Genomic DNA, 24,702 nt, shown 5'->3' on the forward strand with positions numbered 1-24,702 from the left:
GAAGAGCATGAAGTTCGGGTCTTTCAGACACTGATCACAATAAATTGTGATCTAATGTGCAACTTGAATGTGTCCTATAGTGTCAAGTTTTGCCTGTCGCTTATCACTCTGGCTCTCAAGTATGAACTACAATTTATTTCTTGCCTTTTCTTTTGCTAGTGGTTTCATGTATGTTAATCTTCTTTCCCACCAAAAGTAAAGTATCTTAAAGATATAGACCAAGTGCTCTGAGTCCTCAAGAAGCCCTCTATAAATTTATGATTGGTTAAAAATAGACTATCTAATTTTTTAAAGATTTATTTATTTATTTTTAAGAGAGCACCCACCTGTGCATGAGCGTGGGGAGAGTTAGAGGGAGAGAATCTTGAAGCAGTCTCCCCCCTCTGATGCATGGCTCCGTCACACATCCCGTAAGATCATGACCCAAGCCAAAACCAACAATTGGGTGTTTAACCAACTGAGCCACCCAGGCACCCCTAGACTCTCTTTTATTTAAGCCAAAGTGTTATCAGTGCTTTTGTCTGGGACAGGTCATTGTTCTTTTAGCCTAATGATACTGAGGTTAAGTGTCTGAAACAAATAACATCTTTAGGATTAAGTTTCATACGGTTGCTTTTTCTTCTGAACTTATATTCATTCTTTTGACTTTTATCTCTCAAAAGGGGATTTTACTATATTTAACAGTAACTAATTCTAAAAAATAAGTCTTACTCTCCCTTGAAAAAGAATGGGTCTTAATCTTTTTCTAAGGATCTTCTTAATCCTTGTTTCAATATTTTTTAGGCATTGAACTGAACTGCTTTCTTCTAACACCTTTGTAAGGTGATAGCTTCTGACCTTGAGTCACAGACTCCAGGTGGTTGGTTGCACGCAGGTTTGAGGTGCCCAAGGCAGCTGTAGGTTTGAGGGAATGAGCCGAGTCCATGGCTGGTGCCACAGAGCTCACAGCCTCCCTTGCTTCTTCCTCCTGTCAGACTGTAGAGGCCACTTCATAATCCATGAAACCCAATACCATATACCAATTACTTTGATTTAGTTTCTTTCTGAGGAATGTGCTAAATGAGTTTGTAAAGCTCCTAAGAAGATGTAGTCACAGAACATGTCCACATACTGAAAATGTCAGATTTATGCCTCCACTAGGCTACCTTAAGCCAGGAGAGTCAAAATTATTTCTTAATCTCTCTTCAGAACTCTAAATATGAGATTTCTTCCCGTTTCATAGAAATTCTCCAATGAACAATAACTACAGTCACTACAGTTGTTGGGTAAGACAGCAAGAATATAAGCTACATACCTGTCAGAGTAATTATTATAAATTAACAAATAATTTTAAAAATAAGAACAAAAGCCACATGGTTCTAGTGTTGGCAGTTAGGGTAGTGGCTTCTGGCGTGGCAGAATCTATGTGTTCCATTACACAATGTTGACACGGAGGCTAGAGCCTTTTCCTCAGTCTTCCAAACATTGTATGAACTACCTATACACTGTAGTTCTTCCCTGCCAGTTCTGCTTGATCTAGCAGGTTCTGTGGTTTGCTATGAAGAATTCTGAACAACACACCATTTAATCCAGAAAAGGGGGGGGGGGTGGAAAAAGCTTACACAGCACAAAGAAAGGAAAGACAACTATAGGAAGTAAACTTTTTGTGACAGCTGACTTTCTTCTGAGCACAGCCATTAATCCTGCTGTCAGCAGGGATAAAGATATGTCCAGAGGAAGGTGTCAAGCTGCATTCTTGTAACAGTGAGCAGTGGTGGCATGCAGATGAGAAGGAGCCTTCAGAGCCTCCAGCCTCCTGTTTGTTAACGCTGCTCCAAAACTTTGTTATCAAACATGCTTTTTGTTTTTTTCTTTTAAACCCACAGAAAGTAGGCTCAATCTCTGGGAGATACTGAGGCCACAGAAAATCCAAGATTTTTTTATTGATTAATTTTTTTTTAATGCTTGTGGAGGAGGATGGATGGATTTTGTAAAGAAAATGAGGCACGGAGAAGAGAAAAAATAATTTCGAGTCCCCTCGGCCCCAGACTCACTTAGACTGCTAAAACAGCATATTTCCCTCAGGTATCGCTTTTATCCCCTCACTACTGATTTACACTTTGCCAAAATTCCATTTGGTTGCTTCTTGGCCTCAGTGCTCCTCCGATTTCTCCACAATGCACAGTTGGCCATCTGTCTCTGTGAGAGTCCTGCTCAGGCTCAGTAACTTGAACCACTGCCAACCAACCACGGTGCTCTTTCTGCTTCCACCTTTACTCCATCCCTGGAGATAATGCTAACCGTATGTGAGGACCTTCTCAGGCCTTGTCCATTTCTCTCCCAATACCCACTTCATCCTTCATGCAAAATCAGTCCAAACTCACGACTGCTAATCTGAAAGCCATCTCCAAGTTCCCCTGCAGCTGTCCTCCCCATCCCCCATATCCTGTGATTTCCCCCAACGCTCTTCCTTTTAAGTCACTGGAGTAGGATGTGGGCTCTGAAGCATTTTAGCACTTTGTGATATATACCAGCCCCAAAGTGACTCTAAAGCAACATGTATTAAACACAAACTATTCTTCTCCTGTAAGTGCAGATTCAAGACAAATTCTCCCAGTTGGTCTTTTCTTTACTTTTTTTTAAATCACGTGGCTACCCCTAGGACCATCCTTTCTAGATATTCTAAAGCCACTACAGAATTTTGTACACACTCCTAATCCAAGGGTTAGTCTACTCTCCCAGGACTCCCCACATGTATGGACACTGATATTTGATCAATGCACATTCATCTGACTGCTTTTGGTGAAAGACCCCTAAGTCCTGTACTTTGTGGAGTGAAGGTGGGAACACATGCAAAATAATCCTTGCCCTTAGGCTAGTAGTATGGGCTCTCCAAAGGGAATTCTTTTCATGTGGCCTGCCTGCCTTAGTTGTATGCTATCACAAATGGTTGAATGTTAACTATCACATTTAGAACAGTTCTCTCATCTGTCAGCGCTGACTCTCTCTTCCTTCGGTCAGTGTAGATGAGTGGAAAATGCATAGTTTAGGGCCAGGAAGACTGAAGAGCATATTCTGGATGTTCCACCTCTAAAATGTCTGATTTTGAGCTAATTTTTAACTTCTTTGTATCTTGTTTTTTCCTCAGATGTAAAAGCAGAAATGAAATGTCATGACTTAGTTGAAATTTTGATGTGAGAATTAAAACCTAAGTGAGATCATGAACATATTACCTGCCACACTAACCATTACATGTGCAAATAAATACATATTATTTTTCTACAGTAATAAGAAATCAGATTTACTCTCAGCTGGCATATTTCACCCCAATAGTAGAAGCCTAGATTAATCTAGGTTAAAAACACGTAAAACATACATTCTGCTCAGTGCATCAGTGACCAGGAAAAGTTAAATTATTCTTTCATTTTTAGATAGTATATTTTTCTTTCATTTTTAGATAGTATATTATCAGAATCCCAGTTAATAATGTTATGGTATGCAGGATGCCCGAACTACAAGGAATGAACTACTTAAAACCAATAAACAGTGGGATGATATTATTGGAACAAAAATTGTCAAGAATAAGCAGAATCTTCTACTTCCTTAGGCACATTTAGACCTAAGTGGCATAGCTTTTGAGATCACTGTTTATCATACCAGTTGACTTCCTGCTGTATTCTTTTGTTCCCTCAGTGATTTTAATCTAGCCCTTAAGTGAAGTCGAGTTTTTCTTTCCTCTCTGTAATCATTAGGATATAGACATTTACTCTGTTATTTTACCTCCCACTTCCAATCTTTTTCCTAAAAGCAGTGTGTGTCAAAAACCACTTTCTGTCTTCGTATTTGGGAGCCTCGTGCCACAGTAGAAAAATGCCTACTATCTGTTGTTGCTGTTGGGTATAAATGAGGCTGATGTATTTTGGAAACTGCCTGTCCAGAGCCACTGTAGTTTGACTAATGGATCTGAACAGTGATGTCAATCTTATTCTCCTCTTTGTTTGAAGATGCTCACTGGCAAAACAGTGATTCATCTTTCCAGGTAACCCATGAAGTAAAATGCAGAAGTCTAAAAGCAACTTGACATAAATGCAACAATCTTTTTTCAGCTTTGGGCACTCCAGGATCTGAGATGAATAAGCTCCATAAATTTGACATATCAATATTTGGGTTTCTTTAATTTATTTCTATATATATAACGGGATGACCAAACCACTTACAAATCAGGCATGATTTACCTGTCTGGCCTAGCACAGTGCATCAATAGGTCCTCCCAAGCTCCCTGTAACAGATTTTTTCCCCCCTTTCTCCCTATCCTACATCATTTGCTGGGCCCTGAAAAATCCCATCAGGCAAACTTTGGGGATTTATTCCATGACCATGGTGGTTTGTGCTAGCTTACAAGTTTAATTTGAAGAAGTATTTTGTTCGCCTAAATGTTGTGCTTAACAATTATTTTTTAAATTGTACCTATTTATTTATTTTTTAATTCTAGTATAATTGACAGTGTTATATTATTTTCAGGCATACAATTTAGCAATTTTACAATTCTGTGCATTGCTCGGTGTTCATCATGATGACTGTACTCTTAATTCCTTTCACCTATTTCATCTATCCCCTCACCCACCTCTCCTTTGGTAACCATTAGTTTGTTCTCCATAGTTAATGCAAATGGCAAGATTTCATTCTTTTATATGGCGGAGTAACAGTCCACTTTGTGTGTGTGTGTGTGTGTGTGTGTATAATATAATGCTGCACTAAACATAGGAGTTCTTATACTCTTTGGGTAAATACCACATAGTGAGTTTACTGGATCTATAATTCTGTTGGTAATTTTTTTAGGAATTTCCATACTATTTTCTACAATGGCACACCAGTTTGCATTCCTACGAGCAGTGCAAAAGAGTGCCTTTTCCTCCACAGTCTCACCAGAACTTGTTTCTTGTGTTTTTCTTTTGGCCATTCTGACAGTTGTGATGGTATCTTACTGTGCTTAGGGGAAAAGACCTCAGTGTTTCCCCAATGTTGAGTATGATATTATCTGTGGGTTTTTCATAAATGGCTTTATTAATTGAGATATGTTCCCTCTAAATCTACTGTGTTGGATTATACTTTGGCAAGTGCTTTTTCTGCATCTATTGAAATAATCATATGGATTTTATTCTTTGTCTTGATGTGATGTCTCACATTGATTGATCTATAAATATTGAACCACCTTGCATCCCAGAAATAAATCCCACGTGATCATAGTGGTTGATTTTTTTTAACATATTGGTGGATTTGGTTTGCTAATATTTTGTTGTTGTTGAAGATTTTTGCATCTGTGTTCATCAGCTATTGGCCTGTACTTTTATTGTACTGTCTTTGGTCTTGGGATCAGTGTAATGTTAGCCTTATAGAATGAATTTAGAAGCTTTCCTTTTTTTCCTATTTTTTTTTTTTTTTTGGAACAGTTTGAGAAGCTTAAGTATGAACTCTTTAAACGTTCAGCGGAGGGACGCCTGGGTGGCTCAATGGGTTAAAGCCTCTGCCTTCGGCTCAGGTCATGATCCCAGGGTCCTGGGATCGAGCCCCACATTGGGTTCTCTGCTTCCTCCTCTCTCTCTGCCTGCCTCTCTGCCTACTTGTGATCTCTGTCAAGTAAGTAAATACATTCTTAAAAAAAAAAAAAAATGTTCAGTGGAGGGGCACCTGGGTGGCTCAGTGGGTTAAGCCTTTGCCTTCAGCTCAGGTCATGATCTCAGGATCCTGGGATCGAGCCCCACATTGGACTCTCTGCTCAGTGGGGAGCCTGCTTCCCCCCTCTCTGCCTGCCTCTCTGCCTACTTGTGATATCTCTCTGTGACAAATGAATAAATAAAAATTTTTAAATAAATAAATAAATATTCAGTGGAATTCACTTATGAAGCCATCTAGTCCTGGAGTTTTGTTTATTCAGAGTTTTTGTTTGTTTGTTTTTTAAGATTTTTACTTATTTGGGAGAGAGAGGGCATGAGCAGGGAAGGGGCTGAGGGAGAGGGAGAAACAGACTCCCTTGCTGAGCAGGGACCCAGAAGCAGGGCTCCATCCCAGGACCCCAAGATCATGACCTGAGCCAAAGGCAGATGCTCAACTGACTGAGCCACCCAGACACCCCAGTTTAGAGTCTTTTGATTGCTAGTAATCAGTCTGTTCAAATTTTGTATTTCTTCCTCTTTTGCAAGATGATATGTTTCTAGGAATTTATTTCTTTCAGGTTGTTGACTTTGTTGGCATATAATTTTCATGATATTTTCTTATCCTTTGTATTTATGTGGTATCAGTTGTCATTTATCCTCTTTCATTTCCAATTCTGTTTGAGTCATCTCTCTCTCTCTCTCTCTTTTTGGTGAGTTTGGCTAAAGGTTTATCAATTTTGTTGATTTTTTTCAAAGAACGAGAACCTGGTTTCATTGATCTTTTCTATTGTTTGTGCGTGTTTTAGTTTATATATTGTTTATTTCTGCATTACTCTTTATTATTTCCTTCTTCTACTGGTTTTGGGTTTTGTTCCTTTTCTAGTTTCTTTAGGGTTAGGTTAGGTTTTTTATTTGAGATATTTCATGCTTCCTGTATTACTCTAAACTTCCTTCTTAAAGCCACTTTTGCTGCCTCCCAAAGAATTTGGATCACTGTATTTTCACTTTTATTTGTCTCCATATATTTTTTAAGTTTTTATTTAAATTCTACTTGTTAACATATAGTGTAATATTAATTTCATGTGTGCAATATAGTATTCAACACTTCATACAACACTAGGTGCCCATCACAAGTGCCTTCCCTAATCCTCATCACCTATTTCACCCATTCCCCCACCCACCATCCCTCTGCTAACCATTTGTTCTATATAGTTAAGAATCTGTTTCTTGCTTTGCATCCCCCCACCCTTTTCTCCCCTTTGTTCATTTGTTCTGTTTATATGAGTGAAATCACAGAGTATTTGTCTTTTTCTGACTGACTTATTTAGTTCAACATAATACTCTCTAGCTCTATGCACATTGTTGCAAATGACAAGATTATGTTCTTTTTTATGGCTGAGTGTGTATACACACACCCACACCCACACATACCCATACGTACACATATATATATGTACACATACCACCTCTTCTTTATCCATTCATTAATCTATGTACACTTGTGCTGTTTCCGAAATTTGGCTGTTATAAATAATGCTGCTATACACATTGGGGTGCCTGTATCCTTTTGGATTAGTATTTTTGTATTCTTTGGATAAATACCTAGAAGTGCAATTGCTGGGTTATAGGGCAGCTCTGTTTTTAAATTCTTGAGGAAACTCCGTACTGTTTTCCAGAGTGGCTGCACCAGTTTGCATTCCCACTAACCGTGCAAGAGGATTCCCCTTTCTCCACATCCTCACCAAGAGCTGTTGTTTCTTGTGTTGTTGATTGTCCCCTTTATAATTATATAGTCTCCTTCTTTTTCTCTAGGTATAGTCTTTATTTTAAAGTCTCTTGGGGCTACCTGGGTGTCTCAGTGGGTTAAGACTCTGCTTTCGGCTCAGGTCATGATCTCAGGGTTCTGGGATCGAGGCCCACATCGGGCTCTCTGTTTCAGGAGAGAGCCTGCTTCCCCCGCCCCTTCTGCTGGCCTATCTACTTGTGATTTCTCTCTGTCAAATAAATAAATAAAATATTTAAAAAAAAAAGGTCTTTTTTGTCCGATATAAATACTGCTACTGTGTCTTTCTTTTCATATCCATTTGCATCATAAATGTTTCTCCATCCTCTCACTTTCAATCTACATATGTCTTTAGGTCTGCAATGAGTCTCTTATGGGCACCATATAGATAGGTATTGCTTTTTTATCCATTCCTTCACCCTATGTCATTTGATTGGAGAATTTAGTCCATTTGCATTCAAAGTAATTATTGATAGGTATGTATTATTGCCATTTTGTTACTTGTTTTGTGGTTGTTTTTGTAGCTTTTCTCTGTCCTTTCTTCCCTTGCTTTCTCCTCTTACAATAAGCTGGCTTTCTTTAGTGATACACTTGGATCTCTTCTCTTTATTTCTTGTATATCTATTACTGGTTTTTGATTTGTGGTTAACATTATGTTTCTATGTCACATCTGCATAGAGCAGTTTATATTAAGTGGATAGTCATTTAAGTTTGAACCCCTTCTTACTCCCACAAGCACCACCCCCACATTTAGGTATATGGTGCCATACTTTACAACCTTTTATGTTGTGAGTCCCTTCACTGATTTTTATACACTTACTTTTACTGCTTTTGTGCTTTCTACTTTTTCTTCTTATATCTTTTCCTTTCTACTCAAAATGTCCATTCTAACATTTCTTGTAGGGCTAGTTTAGTAGTGATGAATTCCTTTAACTTCCCTTTGTCTGGGAAGCCCTTTATCTACCCTTATATTCTGAATGATGGCCTAGGTGGATATAGTATTCTTGGCTGCAGATTTTTCCCTTTCAACACTGTGCATATATCATGCCACTCGTCTCTGGCCTGTAAAGTTTCTGCTGAAAAATCTGCTGATGGCCTTATAAGGTCTCCCTTGTATGTAGCTGGTTTTTTTGCTTCTTTTAAATTTTTATCTTTATCACTACTTGTTACCATTTGGAGGGGGGGGGGCTTAAAATTATTCTTGTTTTTATTGTGTTATGTTAGTAAGTATATAATACATCATTAGCTTTTGATGTAGTGTTCCAAGATTCATTGTTTACATATAACACCCAGTGCCCCATGCAATACATGCTCTCCTTAATACCCACCACCAGACTCACCTCTCCCCCCACCCCCCTCCCTTCTAAAACCCTGAATTTGTTTCTCAAAGTCCATAGTCTCTCATGGTTCATCTCCCCCTCCAATTAGCGCACCCCCTTCACTTTTCCTTTCCTTCTCCTAATGTACTCCATGTTACTCCTTATTTCCATAAGTAAGTGAAACTCTATGATAATGGACTTTCTCTGCTTGACTTATTTCACTCAGCATAATCTCCTCCAGTTGCATCCATGTTGATGCAGAAGTTGGGTGTTCATCCTTTCTGACAGCTGAATAATATTCCATCGTATATATGGACCACATCTTCTTTATCCATTTGTCCATTGAAGGGCATCTCAGCTCTTTCCACAATTTAGCTGTTGTGGACATTGCTGCTATGAACACTGGGGTACATATTGTCCTTCTTTTCACTACATCTATATCTTTGGGGTAAATACCCTGTAGTGTAATTGCCAGGTCATAGGGTAGCTCAATTTTTAAAAAATTAACATACAATGTATTATTTGCCCCAGGGGTATTGGTCTGTGAATCATCCGGCTTACACATTGCACAGCACTCATTATAATACATACCCTCCCCAATGTCCATAACTCAGCCACCTATCCCTATCCCTCTACCCCAGAAGAGACCCTAAATAGCCAGAGGAATGTTGAAAAAGAAGACCAAAGTTGGCGGCATCACAATTCCAGACTTCAAGCTCTATTACAAAGCTGTAATCATCAAGACAGTATGGTACTGGCACAAAAACAGATACATAGATCAATGGAACAGAATAGAGAGCCCAGAAATGGACCTTCAACTCTATGGGCAACTAATCTTTGACAAACAGGAAAGAATGTCCAATGGAAAAAACACAGTCTCTTCGACAAATGGTGTTAGGAAAATTGAACAGCCACATGCAGAAAAATGAAAGTGGACCATTTTCTTACACCACACACAAAAATAGACTCCAAATGGATGAAAGACCTCAGTGTGAGACAGAAACCAATCACAATCCTTGAGGACAGCATAGCCAGCAATCTCTTCGACAGCAGCCACAGCAACTTTTTCGCAGGACATCACTAACGCCGAGGGAAGCAAGGGAAAGATGAACTATTGGGACTTCATCAAGATCAAAAGCGTTTGCACAACAAAGGAAACAGTCAACAAAACCAAAAGACAGCTGACAGAATGGGAGAAGATATTTCCAAAATTGTAATGCCACCAACTTTTGGCTTTCTTTTTAAATATTCCTCTGGCTACTTGGGGTCTTTTCTGGTTCCACATAAATTTTAGGATTATTTATTCCATTTCTTTGAAAAAATTTGATGGTATTTTATAGGGATTGCATTAAATGTGTAGGTTTCTTTAGTAGCATAGACATTTCCACAATGTTTGTTCTTTCAATCCATAAGCATGGAATCTTTTTCTGTATCTTTATGTGTTCCCACCAACAATGTAGGAGGGTTCCCCTTTCTCTGCATCCTTACCAACATCTGTCGTTTCCTGACTTGTTAATTTTAGCCAATCTGACTGGTGTGAGGTGGTATCTCATTGTGGTTTTGATTTCTAATTTCCTTGATGCTGAGAGATATTGAGCACTTTATCATGGGTATGTTGGCCATTTGGATGTCTTCTTTGCAAAAATGTCGATTCATGTCTTCTGCCCATTTCTTGATTGGATTATTTGTTCTTTGGTTGTTGAGTTTGATAAGTTCTTTATAGATTTTGGATACTAGCCCTTTATCTGATATGTTGTTTGCAAATATCTTCTCCCATTCTATCAGTTGTCTTTTGGTTTTGTTGACTGTTTCCTTTACTCTACAAAATGTTTGATCTTGATGAAGTCCTAGTAGTTCATTTTTGCCCTTGCTTCCCTTGTCTTTGGTGATGTTTCTAGGAAGAAGTTGCTGTGGCTGAGGTTGAAGAGGTTGCTGCCATGAGCATGCAATCCATGAGCATGGAGTGCTTTTCCATTCTTTTGTGTCTTCCACAATTTCCTTCATGAATACTCTATAATTTTCTAAGTACAGATTCTTTGCCTCTTTGGTTAGATTTATTCCTAGGTATCTTATGGTTTTGGGTGCAATTGTAAATGGAATCATGTCCTGAATTTCTCTTTCTTCTGTCTTATTTTTGGTATATAGAAATGCAACTGATTTCTGCACATTGATTTTTATATCCTGACACTTTACTGAATTCCTGTATGAGTTCTCGCAGCTTTAGAGTGCAGTCTTTTGGTTTTCCACATAAAATATATCATCTGCAAAGAGTGAGAGTTTGACTTCTTTGCTTATTTGGATGCCTATTATTTCTTTTTGTTGTCTGATTGCTGAGGCTAGGACTTCTAGTACTATGATGAAGAGCAGTGTTGATAGTGGACATCCCTGCCATGTTCTTGAACTTAGAGGAAAAGCTCTCAGTTTTTCCCCATTGAGAATGATATTTACTATGGGTTTTTCATAGATGGTCTTTATGATATTGAGGTATGTGCCCTCCATTCCTACACTTTGAAGAGTTTTAATTTTTATTTTTTATAAACATATATTTTTATCCCTGGGGTACAGGTGTGTGAATCACCAGGTTGAAGAGTTTTGATCAAGAAAGGATGCTGTACTTTGTCAAATGCTATTTCAGCATTTATTTAGAGTATCATATGGTTCTTGTTCTTATTTTAAATTAATGTATTGTATCACATTGATTGATTTGTGGATGTTGAACCAACATTGCATACCAGGAATAAATCCTAGTTGGTTGTGGTAAATAATCCTTTTAATGTACTGTTGGGTCCTATAGGCTAGTATTTTGGTGAGAATTTTTGCATCTATCTATTGTATTTTTAGTTCAGGTATTGAGCTATTCATCTCTGAATGGTTCTTTTTCATATTTTCTATCTCTTTGTCAAAGGCCTCACTGAGATCTTCTACTCATTTTTTCAAGTCCAGGGAATATCTTTATGACAATTACTTTAAATTCTCTATCAGTTTAAAAAAGGGGGGAGCACCTGCATGGCTCAGTAGGTTAAAGCCTCTCGCCTTTGGCTCAGGTCATGATCCCAGGGTCCTGGGATCGAGCCCCGCATGGGGGTCTCTGCTTCAGTGGGGAGCCTGCTTTCCCCACCCCTCTCTTTGCCTGCCTCTCTGCCTGCCTCCCTGCCTACTTGTGCTATCTGTCAAATAAATAAATAAAATATTAAAAAATAAATTCTCTATCAGGCATATTTCTTATCTCTGTTTTGTTTATGTCTCTTGCCATGATATTGTCCTGTCCTTTTATCTGATACATATTCCTCTCTCTCTCTCATTTTCTCTCTCTGTGTCTTTTTATCTGTGTTAGGCAAAGTCATTTATATCTATTCTCAAAAGTAGTAGCCTTATGAAGAAGAGGTTCTGTAGTGCCCTGCCGTATAGTGTCTCCTGTTCACCAAATCTGGCAGTTCAGGGGTGTCTCCTATGTTTGTTGCATATACCCTGCTGTTGTGGCTGAGCCACTTTTGCCTTCAGTCCTGTCATCTGTGATGGCTCTCTTTGCATGTTATAATTAGGATTTGGTCCTGTGCTGTTAGAGGCCAAATCTGGGGCTGGTTTGAGCTTGAGTTGAGTCAGACCATATGCTTACAAGAGAGTGATAGCATCAGACTGCAGGGTGCTTTCCCTGTATTGGCTTCTGAGAAATATTTGTTGTTGGGCAGGGCCTGCAGTTGGATCCAATATCTGCCCTCAGTCCACTGCTGGTATTACAGTCAGACTGGTTTTGTAGTTTTTTTCCCCTCTCCCTGTGACAGGAGTCATTTCGGATAGTGCTGGCTTCTATCAGGACTACTTCTACACTGCCAGGCTTGTGGCATCTCTTTGGGTGGGCTCTGACCAAAAACATAATGGAAAGGGCAGATCTGTAGTAGAACACAGGGCCAGAGAACAGGATATGGGTAAGGTTTAAGCAAGTCGGCTGTGGGAGGAGACCTGGAGCTGCTTTAGAAAACTCCTGTGACAGGGTTGGAGTGGGTGTGTTCAGAGGAAAACATGATAACAGGCATGCATTAGAGCACGGTTCTTGCTGGAGCCAATGGTGGAGGGGGCCTGCTGTTCCCCAGAACTCCTGCTGAGGCTGGACAGGTTGGAGGGGGTGAATATGCATAAGGGCATCTGAGCAGGCACACAGTGTTTGCAAAGTTTGCCTGGGTCTGCAATGGGAGAAGACCTAGAGCAGAAGACTTGGATGAAAGGGGTCTCCACAGAGGAACATGGTGGTGGGGTGCACTGTTAGCAAATTAGGTGGGAAGTGTTGTTACTGCACTGGTTCCTGCTGGTATCTGTGTGCCTAGGCTGGGGACAGGGCAGGGCATTGGTGCCTTCCAGCTCCTACGTTCCTGGAGAAGTCTCCCAAAGATCCCTGCCCCTCCAGCATACACCCTGAGATTAGCAAACAAATATCTTTCTCATATTCCCCAGGCATTTTTCTTTTTCTCTCTCTTTCTTTCTTTCTCTCTCTCTCTCTTTCTTTCTTTCTTTCTTCTGAGTCAGATAGGAATCATGCATTTATTCAAGTCTGATTTTTGTGCACTTTGTTTTAAAAACTGGTAGTGGACTATGTAAGAAATAGCATCTCACAGTGAAGTTATAGGTATAAGCTAAAAAACAAGACATTTTAATTTGAAATTTATGTTAACCATATGTGTAATCCTCATCAGTCCTTAGTTTGATGTCTCTCTAGTCATTTTGATTGTATGAGGCTCATTCTCTTGTAGATTCCTTAGGTAGTTTTCACTGGAATAATGCTCCCTGAGTTCTTGTTTGTTGACAACAATTCATGTTCTTTATCTCTGAAGTCAGTCTTACTGAATATAAAATTCTTGGCTCTCACTCTATTTCCTTAAATATATTCAATGTGCTAATCCATTTTATTCTGGGATAAAGCACTCTGTTGAAAAATCCAGTGATAACCTAATTTCCTTTTCTTTACAAGTCATATATTCTTTTTTCCTAGATATTCCCCCAATTTGTTCCCTTTTCTTTTCATTCAGTAATTTTACTAGACTATGTCTTATCACACTGGTCCTTTTTTTTTTAAAGATTTTATTTATTCATTTGACAGACAGAGACCACACGTAGGCAGAGAGGCAAACAGAGAGAGAGAGAGAGGGAGGAAGGGAAGCAGGCTCCCTGCTGAGCAGAAAGCCTGACGAGGAGCTCCATCCCAGGACCCTGAGATCATGACGGGAGCCGTAGGCAAAGGCCTTAACCCACTGAGCCACCCGGGCACCCACACACTGGTCCTTCTAATTTAGTATTCTCAATTATGCTTTCAGTGTGAAATTGAAATCTTTTTTTTTTATTTCAGGAAATTTTTCTTAATGAGAGTATTTAGTATTTGTCCTGTTCTTTTACTTTGGCTTTCTTCTCCAAGGATGCCATACGCCAGGAACCCAATCTTCTTTTTCCATCCTCAGTATTTGCTACCTCCTCTTCCTCTTGAATCCCTTCAATCTCATACTTCATTGATTTTTTGTTTTTTGTTTTTTAATTTTCCTCTTCTCACTTTCTGTTTAAGACAATATGTAATGGATTTATTCACACTTATAGTCCTTCTAGTTTATTCTTAACTTTTGAAATAACTTTTCTTTCATTTTTTATTCTTTGGTGAATTCTGTCACCTCATTTCAGAGTTTTCCTAGTTACAAGATATAGCAGATCCCACTTCTCTGTGCAGAATCTGTTCCAAGATCCCCAGTGGATGTCTGAAACCACAGGTCATACCAAACCCTACATACATTTTTTTTTCCTATACAAATATACCTATGATAAAGTTTAATTTATAAATTAGGCACAATAAGGAATTAGCAGCAGTAAGTAATAATGAAATAGTTACAACAATATACTGTAATGAAAGTTGTGTGAATGTGGTTTCTCTCTCTCAAAATATTGGACTGTACTCCCCCTTAGGATGATGATGTGAGATGATAAAATGCCTACCTGAGGAAACAAGTGAGGTGAATGATGTAGGCATTGTGATGCAGTGTTAGGAGGCTACTGATCTGATGATTTGCCAGAAGAAGGATCACCTGCTTCCCGACCACAGGTGATTTTAGGTAACTGAAGCCACAGACAGTGAAACTGTGAATAAGGGAAGACTAATGTATTTTGTTTTCTCATGTCTTATAATGTTTTCTTAATATCTTTTAGATATTTTGAAATAGCAGGTCAAAGTTTTGTTTTTTCCAAGTATGGAATGCTTCACGAATGTGTATGTCAGCCTCGTGCAGGAGCCATGCTAATTTTCTCTGTATATTGTTCCAATTGTAGTATATCTGATGCTCAGCCTCACTTAGGGGAGCACAGTAGATCACAGTTTTGATCTGTATCATGGGCATGTCCTTCTGGCATAGGAACAAGTTATTCTACTTCTTTTTCTCTTTTTATAATAATTTTTGCATGGGATTTGAGCTTCATAGTTGCTAGTTACTTTTTTTTTTAAGATTTTATTTATTTATTCCACAGACAGAGAGCACAAGTAGGCAGAGAGGCAGGCAGAGAGAGAGGAGGAAGCAGTCTCCCTGCTGAGCAGAGAGCCCAATTCGGGGCTTGATCCCAGAACCCTGAGATCATGAGCCAAGCTGAAGGCAGAGACTTTAACCCACTGAGCCACCCAGGTGCCCCGCTAGTTACTTTTATATAAATATGGCTTTCCTAGACATCTACACTAAGCAAGGCACGGGAAACCTTCTCTAACATCACAGAGTTCCCTTCTTAGTTCTTTTTGTATGGAGCTCAATAATAGGTTGGCTTGTTTCCTGAGCTTTTCTTGGTTCTATTGGCAAACCCCACGTCAGTCTGAATCTTCCCTTTTCTTCATCTCTGCTGTCTCTATCCTCCTCTATTTTAAATCCATTCTTCTTTGGAAGCATCGTGACTTTTCTTGACCTTTTCTACTTCCACAGACGTTACCAAAACAAGTTTGTCAGTTTTCTTGGAAAACCCTGTTAGAATTTATTTTCTATATTTTCATTTAAGTATTTAAAAATCCCATATATCTCAAGGCACCTGGCTGGCTGAGTTGGTGAAGCATGCAACTCTTGATAATAGTGTCCTGAGTTCAAGCCCCACGTTGGGTGGAAAGCCTATATAGTTAAACAAGCTGGGTCTCTTGTTCATTGCTGTGAGGAAACATATGCCATACGGGACTGTGGGTGTGTGGTCACTGAAGTCAATGAAGTGAGGGTAAACTTCCTAAAGGCCTTGAATGAGGGTTCTCATGCAGCAGTGTAGGATATTAGAAATCCAGGATCAAGGTGTTGGTAGGTTTGGTTCTTCTTAGGTCTCTCTTCTTGGCTGCTAGGTGTTGACCTTGCCCTGCCCTCACATGGTGTGCTCTGTGTGCACATCTCCCCAGGCTTTTTTCAACTGCTGTTTCTCTGCTGTATCTCAGTCAGGCTTTTTGTTGTGCTGTCTCTTTAAGGAGAGGGACTCTGTTTCCTCTCACTCTCTTGGCTCTCCCAGAGCCTGCTGAGTTTTAAAGATCCAGGTGGTAAGCCCTGCTAATTCTAAGAACTCACAGAATTATTCCCTTCTTGTGTTCCAAGGCAAATGTTACAGGGATTTGTCTTCCCCATGTGAGTTCCCCATGCCTGGGCTCCTTGGTGTGAGGGTTTGTTCCTCTAAGCCTGAGGCATCGCTCCCTCCCCTGGACAGTCCTGTGAGTCTCCTTGATTCTCCACTCTCCCCTCCCCTCCCAGTCTCTTTACTGTGGTTTCCTCTCTACAGAACTGTGGAGAATCTGCCGATCGTTGGGTCATTTGCTGAGTTATTTACACTGATTATACTGAGGTGGGTGTTATCATGTTGTATCTGTGGGATGAGGTGAGCCTGGGCTTCTCGTATTTTGCCATTTTCCCCAAAAGTCTCTTAGTAAGTGTTTTATGTGCTTCAAATCTATGTGAATTATCACAACCCAGCTTCTAGTATCGGTCAGGAATGGAATGCATACTTGTTTTCCTGGGCTGAACCAGGATTTTAAAATCAAATTGGTCACTAAGATATAATAAACAGATTATTGTATATTTCTGGAAAGCATCAATATTTTGACTACTTAAAAAAAGGTATCAGAAGACCTACCACTCATGAGTTAGCCTTCCTGCACAGCAGTTGGCCAAAGCTGAGGAGTGTTACCCCATGTGAAGGGAATCTCTTCTCCTGTGTCTGAGTCCTTGTGATCCTATCATTTCTCTGAAAATGAGGGTGAGTTTCAGTTACCATTTATCATTGCACTGGCATTGATCTTTTCCTTCAAGTCAAGCTTTCTGTCTTTAGGCACATGTCTCCATCAGAGGTAGAAAAATGAAGAGGTAAAGAGGCTGAAGGAAAAAAAAAAAAGGGCATTGTTATTACTTCCTGGAAGTGTGAGTATCATAGATGACTCACCCATTTGCATCCTTGCTCATTCCCTGCAGATACTGGTTTGCAATCCCAGTTCTAAATCCTTCTGGATTTAGGAACACCAGAACTGCCTTACTGATTCATCATTGTCTTCCCATAGAAGACGGCTGCTGTTGCTTGAGATTGTTTCCTGACTAAATCTTCCACATTTTGTTGCAGTCTCACAAAGTATCAACTTCTACTTAAACAGTTTTTCAGAACTTTTATCTAAATATTAAAATAAATATTTGTGTTCTTAGGAAAGCAGAGACATACTATGGAGCCTCTGATTACTTTTAAAGTCATCTGCCATCTCAGTAACTTGGCACATTTCTATGAGCTGTTCTTTGGTGCGAGCAATACAAACAAATGCTGGGTGATTTAATTAAAAGGGAATTTATTAGAAGGATATGGGATGGCACCATGGTCAGTGAGAGAACTGAAGAGAACCAGGCCCAGCAATGTGGAAATAGATACAGCTCAGAGAAGCTGGATGGCCAGAGTAAATGATGGTTTTATCAACATGCTGTTGATGATGAGTAGCATCTCCAAAAGGTTTCTGGGTTTCATTCTTCTACCCATTAACTCAAGATTCAAAGTTCAGGTGTCCAGATGGCCCAGAGTGAATGACACTTGTTTCTAAGGTAGGGAGGTCAGTATACCTCGATTGACAGTCTCAACAAAACTACAAAGAGTGAAGGAGACATAATTTGATAAAAGGAAATCCAGATGACTGTGACCAGAAGAAAAGGAGAATAAGGAGAATAGTGGCCAGAATACAACTAAATCCCACTACCAGGATCTGCTCACTGTAATCCAGCAGATGACTTTTAATGTCTTTAAATTATGTAATATTTCGGGTGCCTGGGTGACTCAGTAGGTTAAGCCATTGCCTTTGGTCATGATCTCAGGGTCCTGGGATCAAGTCCCGCTTCAGGCTCTCTGCTCAGCAGGGAGCCTACTTCCCTCTCTTTCTCACTCTCTCGCTCTGTGCCTGCCTCTCTGCCTACTTGTGATCTCTCTCTGTCAAATAAATAAATAAAATCTTTTAAAAAATTATGTAATATTTCAATAGAAAAATAAGGTGATTCCATTTGTTCTTTTGGCACTTTCTCTACTTAAATTCATACTTGTGGTTTATTTTCACAAAATTTCCCCAAATTGAATAAGCTTGAGGGCTCACATACCTATATCCCTCCTGAAAGAATTAAACACAGCATTCACAGTGCGTTTTTTAAATCAAGGAGACATTAAGATAGACACAGGATAAATCCTACATGGGATCTGCTTCAGACACTTTTTTCTCCCACTCTATCATTTTTCACCTTCCCTTCTGCCACTTTCTCACTCTCTCTTTCCACTCAAGAAACAGAAGTAGAGGTAAGGGTAAGAGGTCATAACAAGACAGAGTAGGGTCAGAAAGCCAGGGAGAAGCCATGTTGGAGGCAAAGAATTAGGGTGGATATTAGAGAAAGAAAAACAACTTTGAGGTATACTACTATTATAAGTTAAGCCTCTAGCAAATTTAGATGTTGAAATTAAATTCATATATTCAATGTTACTGCATTTCATTTTTGAAACATAAAGAAGGCGAGATGGCAGAGGGGTGGGGGTGGGTGTGCAGTCCACAGGGAGTGTGGCAGAAAAGAAGGGTGGAAAGGGAAAGGTAAGGTTGTGGTCAAGGGGTAAAACAGAAAGGATATGGCATGCATGGAAAGTCCTACCCCACCCCACACCCATCACTGTTTTGATCTTGTAACTAATTCTTCTCTGCCTCTCCTATCTCCCAGCTTAGAGAATTTGCTTAAAGTCATAGCCAAGCCCTGCTCAACATATTCCCCTCTCCCACACCTTCCCTCCTCACTCCCAGCCCACACCACACACAGCAGAAAAGCATTTTTGAGATCTCTCATCACTCCCTCACAGGCCCATGCTGCACACTTGCTTACTGCTTTTTAAAGATTTTTGAATTATACTAAAAAATAGGGGTTCATAGTATATACTAAATTCAACTCCGTTTTGAGCACATCAACCCCAATCCCTATCTGTTTCTATTGTAATTCTTCCCTCCAGCATAAATAATTCCTCTGCTTTTAACAAATCTGTGCAGCCGGTCTGCAGCTCATAAGCTTTAGATATTCTCTGATACCATTTTTTAAATCTCCTGAGCCATGAACGGTCCCTGGCAGCTCTCTGCCAAGGAATTGTTTTCACTTCTGACAATCTATGGCTCACTGAAGTTACATGGATCAAAGTAAGAATATGGGACATCCTCAGTTATCCCAGCAAATCCTGAGGGAAATGCGTGTTCTATCTTGAGGCACCACCATAGATTAGTGGGTTTTATCTAGCTGAAAATGATGGTAAAGAGGGCCTTACGCATTGGAAGAAAACTCCCAAATACATTCTGACCCTTCGATCTATTCATCAGCCTTACGGTAGTTTAAGTAGACTTTCCTAATTCTACACACAGTATAAGGGATTTATTACTTATAATATTCTCTGGAATTGAAATACCAAGAGTGGGCCTTCTCTATTTATACTAGGGGTGTGGACCCTTTCTGTAAGGAGTGAGGCTGACAGTACATGATTTTATAAGCATGAAATGCAATCCGTAGAGAATGTGTCAAAAGCACAAAGTCAGTCTTCTTATTTTTCTTTGTATCAAAACGTCCTAGAATTTAAAGACATTAGAAGTCATCTGCTAGATTGTGGTGAACAGATCCTGTAGTGGGCTAGAGATATTCAGTTGCAGCTCGGGTCTATGAAGGAATGATGAGAGATCTCTAAACTGCTTTTCTGCTGTGTGTGGTGTGGGCTGGGAGTGAGGAGGGAAGGTGTGGGAGAGGGGAATATGTTGAGCAGGGCTTGGCTATGACTTTAAGCAAATTCTCTAAGCTGGGAGATAGGAGAGGCAGAGAAGAATTAGTTACAAGATCAAAACAGTGATGGGTGTGGGGTGGGGTAGGACTTTCCATGCATGCCATATCCTTTCTGTTTTACCCCTTGACCACAACCTTACCTTTCCCTTTCCACCCTTCTTTTCTGCCACACTCCCTGTGGACTGCACACCCACCCCCACCCCTCTGCCATCTCGCCTTCTTTATGTTTCAAAAATGAAATGCAGTAACATTGAATATATGAATTTAATTTCAACATCTAAATTTGCTAGAGGCTTAACTTATAATAGTTGTATACCTCAAAGTTGTTTTTCTTTCTCTAATATCCACCCTAATTCTTTGCCTCCAACATGGCTTCTCCCTGGCTTTCTGACCCTACTCTGTCTTGTTATGACCTCTTACCCTTACCTTTACTTCTGTTTCTTGAGTGGAAAGAGAGAGTGAGAAAGTGGCAGAAGGGAAGGTGAAAAATGATAGAGTGGGAGAAAAAAGTGTCTGAAGCAGATCCCATGTAGGATTTATCCTGTGTCTATCTTAATGTCTCCTCGATTAAAAAAAAATGCACTGTGGATCACCTGGCTGGCTCAGTCAGTAGAGCATTTAACTCTTGATCTTGGAGTCCTGAGTTTGAGCCTTATGTTGAGGGTAGAGATTACTTAAACATTTTCTTTTAAGTAGACTCCACACCCAGTAATGAAGCTCAATGGAGGACATCAACTTAGAACTCAGATCGACCTGAGCTGAGATCAATAGTCTGATGCTTTAACTGACTGAGCAACCCAGGAACCCCTAACTTTTTTTCTTAATTGTACTGTGGGGACATCTGTGTGGCTTAATTGGTTAAGCATCTGCCTTTGGTTCAGGTCATTGTTCTAGGGTCTTTGGATTGAGTCCTGAATCATTGGGGAGCCAACTTCTCCTTCTGCCTACCATTCTCTTTGCTTGTTCTCTCTCTCTCTCTGTCTCTCTAACAAATAAATAAAAGCTTTTTAAAAAATTGTACTGTGAATCAACTGTTTTAATTCCTTCAATAGAGATGTAGGTATTTGAGTCCTAAATCTTACTCAATTTGGGGGAAATTTTGTGAAAAGTAATATGTAACTATGAATACAATCTTGATTTCAAAGGTGAATATTATCTGGCTTCTGATTCTAGTTTATACGGAGAATAACCAAAGAATATTTCTGAATCATAGTAAGAGCAAAGTCAACAAAACAGATTGAGTAAACATCATTTCTTAACAGGATAATGAAGAAGAGTAGATATATAAAGTCCAGATAAACTGGTTTCCAGAGAAGAGCGCGTGCTGCCTAGTTGAACAGAGGACCAGAGAAGCTTCTTTACCTGAGGGATATTTGTTGGTCTGGAGATGGAGAGGTAGGTCTGTTAGTGAAGAGACTCTACAGGGCAAAAAGAAAACAGCTGATTTTTCCATGATACTGAAATGGCAGGAGATGTTTAAATCTGGAAGTGTCCAAAGAAAGAACAAATTGCTCAAATAAGTTTCCCTTTCTGGATATTACTAAGAAATCAGCCATAGAAGAGGGGTTGAGAAGCCAAGAAGCTGAGGAGTATCACATGTTCTTGTGTTCCTTGGATTCCAGAGCACTGCCAAAGTTGAATTCAAAGGTATGCCCTTCAACAGATGAATTTGTGTGGTCCATATACACAATGGCATATTACTCAGCCATTGGAAAGGATGAATACCCAACTTCTGCATCAACATGGATGCAACTGAAGGAGATTATACTAAGTGAAATAAGTCAAACAGAGAAAGTAAATTATCATATGGTTTCACTTATTTGTAGAACATAAGGAATAGCGTGGAAGACATTGGGAGAAGGAAGGGGAAAATGAAGGTAGAGTAAACTGAGCGAGAGAGGAACCACAAGAGACTATGGACTCTGGGAAACAAACTGAGGCTTTTAGAAGGGGGGGTTGGGAGGATGGGTGAGCCAGGTGTTGGGTATTAAGGAGGGCATGTATTGCATGGAGCACTTAGTGTTCTATGCAGACAATGAATCATAGAACACTACATCAGAAACTAATGATATACTGTACAGTGACTAACATAACATAATTTAAAAAAAAAGGCAAAACAAAAATGTCTTAAACTGAATCCCAGCCTTCTTGCAGTTGAAATATGGGCAAGATTAAAAAGGCAGTGGTGATACAGGAGAAGGGGGGACAGGGCTGATCACAGGTGATCTCAGTAACTAAAGCTGTGATATAGTTACAGTTTAGTTTGACTCTATATAGATTCTTAATGCCAGCACTATTACCTTAACTGGCAAAGAGGGACAATGACTTGCATTCTCTGGAAAAGAAGCAAAATTAATTAAAAATTTTATATTGCTTCTGGGTGCCTGGGTGGCTCAGTGGGTTAATGCCTCTGCCTTCAGCTCAGGTCATAATCCCAGGATCCTGGGATCGAGCCCCACATCGGGTTTTCCATTCAGCAGGGAGCCTGCTTCCCCTTCTCTTTCTCTGCCTACTTGTGATCTCTGTCTGTCAAATAAATAAATAAATAAAATATTTAAAAAATTTTTATATTGCCTTTTATATATAATATTCAGAATACATAAAATATCATATGCGATGAAATGGGAAAATAGGTCTCATTACCAAGAGGAAAAAGTCAATGTAGACAGAATTAGCAGTGCCTCAGAAACTAGAATTAGCAGCTTCAGAATTTACCGTAACTATGAAAAAGAAGGAATTTATGGGAAAAAATCAATTAAATGGTTAAAAAGATAAAATACTTTGGGAGATGTGGAAATTCTAAAGTAAAAGAAAATCAAATTTGATTTCTAAAATTAAATTTTAAAATATTCAAAACAAAATTTCATTTCATAATTATTAATACAAATTGGACAGTGTAGCATAAAGATCTTCAGTAGAAAATTTCTAACTGAAGGACATAGGAGGCAAAAGGTAGGAGAAAAATAAACAGGGCATCTGTAACTTCAGGGAATTAACAAACTATCTTTAATGTGTATATTTGGAGTCCCAGAAAGGGGGTGGGGAGAATGAGACAGAGAACATGTTTTACAAACAATGACCAAAATTCTTTCAACCTTAACAAAAAATATCAATATGTAGATTATAAAGCTTAACAAACTCCAAGTAACAAACCTTAAGTAGAATAACGAAAAGCTCACCTAGGGATACATAGTCAAGTTGCTGAAAGCCAAAAGGAAAGAAAATACTTTTAAAGCGGCCAGAGGATAAAAAGATACATTATATACAAAAGGAGTAACTGTAAGAATGATAGCTGACTTCTCTGGATAAAAAGATACATTATATACAAAAGGAGTAACTGTAAGAATGATAGCTGACTTCTCATCAGACGCACTGCAAGCCAGAAGATGGCAGAATGACTGATGGATCCAACTCTTGGTGAAGATGTGGAGCAAACAGAATTCTCACGCATTGCTGGAATAGCTGTAAAATAATATACCAGCTGTGGAGGATACTTGAGTTGTTCTTATATAGTCCAACTTTTATGATCCATGACCTAAGCATTATACTTTTAGTTCTCTACCTGGAGAAACAGAAATATCTGTCTACAGAATGTCTCGTATGAGTGTGCTTGTTGTTAAAACTGGAAGCATTAATGAACAGGGGGATGGATAAATAAACTTTGATATAGCCATACAACATGGAGAGCAGAAACATGAAAAGCTGAGCCATTTAAGTAACTCCCATGAAGCCTGCTGAACCTCAGCTGACCTTCAGACACAGGCATGATAATAATGAGTTGTGTTAAACCACCCAGTTTGGCTTAAGCACTGGGACAGTGTTATGGAACATTATTGTAGCGATAGCTAACCAAGAAACTCAGTAACAATATGTTATGCAACTTTTTCTACTTACTAGTATGTTGCTTTTAAGGTCCGTAATTCACTTTGCTGTTTTGCAAACAAACAGGGAATTGTAGTTATTCTTCCAATAATGAACGTTTGTTTCACTAACATCAAATTTATACCCTGCTGTTCTGTTTCTGTGACTTCCTGCCTGCAAGCTAACTTTTGTTTCAGTGCCAAACTATAGTAGAGCCTTTCGGAAGACATTTTAGGTAACATTGCTGCACAATTTGTACGGAGTCAACAATGTACATAGCCCAACTGAAGTGAGGTTTGTAGCGAACCACCAGGCACTGAGAATTGTGTCACAACTGTTGTTTGGTTGACAGCAATTCTAAAGGGTCATCAGTTGTAAGAAACATTTCAATTTTAAGATGCTAGAATGGGAATTGAATGTACTTCTTAGAATCAATGGAAAATGACACATCCCTGGTAACTTATTTGCAGCCAGATATACTATTGCTGCATCTGGATTTATCTTTCTGGAAGAGGTTCATTGTTTTCAAAATGCCTGATTTCAAGAAAGGATTTAGAACTTCCTGTGTCACTCCTGTGACTCTATCTGTTGAATATCTTTTAGCCCCAGCTATATATTTTTCTCTCCAAAATGTAGCATGTTTCAGAATTTCCTTCTTTCTTAATACTAATATCCTTCTATTCTGTGTATAAAACACTATTTATCTATTCATCCATTAATGGACATATGGGTAACTTCTACCTTTTGGTTGTTGTGAATATTGCTGCCATGAACATGGGGTGCCCCATCCCTTTGAGTACTATAATATTTAAGTG

General features: G+C 39.2%; 1 pseudogene; it reads right to left on the reverse strand.

Annotated features, from left to right (window-relative positions):
* Positions 1 to 14,950: 14,950 nt before the first annotated feature.
* Positions 14,951 to 15,051, reverse strand: LOC131832859 (U6 spliceosomal RNA; annotated as a pseudogene).
* Positions 15,052 to 24,702: the final 9,651 nt, after the last annotated feature.

The sequence above is a fragment of the Mustela lutreola genome, chromosome 5 (assembly GCF_030435805.1).
Source record: "Mustela lutreola isolate mMusLut2 chromosome 5, mMusLut2.pri, whole genome shotgun sequence".
Taxonomy (NCBI): domain Eukaryota; kingdom Metazoa; phylum Chordata; class Mammalia; order Carnivora; family Mustelidae; genus Mustela; species Mustela lutreola.